Consider the following 792-nt stretch of genomic DNA (forward strand, 5'->3'; position numbering starts at 1 on the left):
GGTTCCCAGTACGGTAAAAGTGCCAAATAAATTCAATGTACTGCAACAAAAACTCACTAAGCATCCTAAACTTCTTCACCAATTATTCATCCTAGGTTCTCGCTAATCCATGAATAGGCAACTGTCATAAGGGAGTGCTAAATTCAATTCATGTTTCACATGTTTCCCAACTCGCTGACTCTTCCACGAATCAGACTCAGAATCATAAGCAAAACCATCACCAGTTGTTCTGCCTCAGCAGTTCTATATTAATACATCATCATGCAATCGCATCATCAATTCATCCCATCAAGAACAGCCCTCACACCCACCGACACCAGCATGAGGGGCCTCTCAGTTGTACAAACACAAGCAATACAAGCAGGTAATACACAAACATGATACAAGTAGAACAAGTAGCATATAGTCAGGTAACATGGCATATATGATGTAGAAATCCAAGACAAATGGCAAACCCAAACAATTCAAACATATGCAAATGATGAATGCCTGCCCTATGGCTGATGATATCATCTGTCGGTTATATAGCCAACCCGACATGTCCTGGTAGCTAACCATTGGACAGAAACACCCCTTGCGGAGCAAGTAGGTTTGAGCTACAACCCCCTTGCTACTGCCCGCTCAACCCAGAGCCAGTGAAATAATCACTACTGCGGCTACTACCCAGGCGGGTGTCTAAAAGCTCAACCTGGAGCGAGTGGATTCACCACTACTGCCGCTACTACCCAGGCGTCGCAATCTCTGACCTGGAGCAAGTGGGACGAACCACAACCCTTACTACTACCCAAGTAT

Source organism: Arachis ipaensis, chromosome B03 (genome assembly GCF_000816755.2).
Source record: "Arachis ipaensis cultivar K30076 chromosome B03, Araip1.1, whole genome shotgun sequence".
In the NCBI taxonomy this organism is placed as follows: domain Eukaryota; kingdom Viridiplantae; phylum Streptophyta; class Magnoliopsida; order Fabales; family Fabaceae; genus Arachis; species Arachis ipaensis.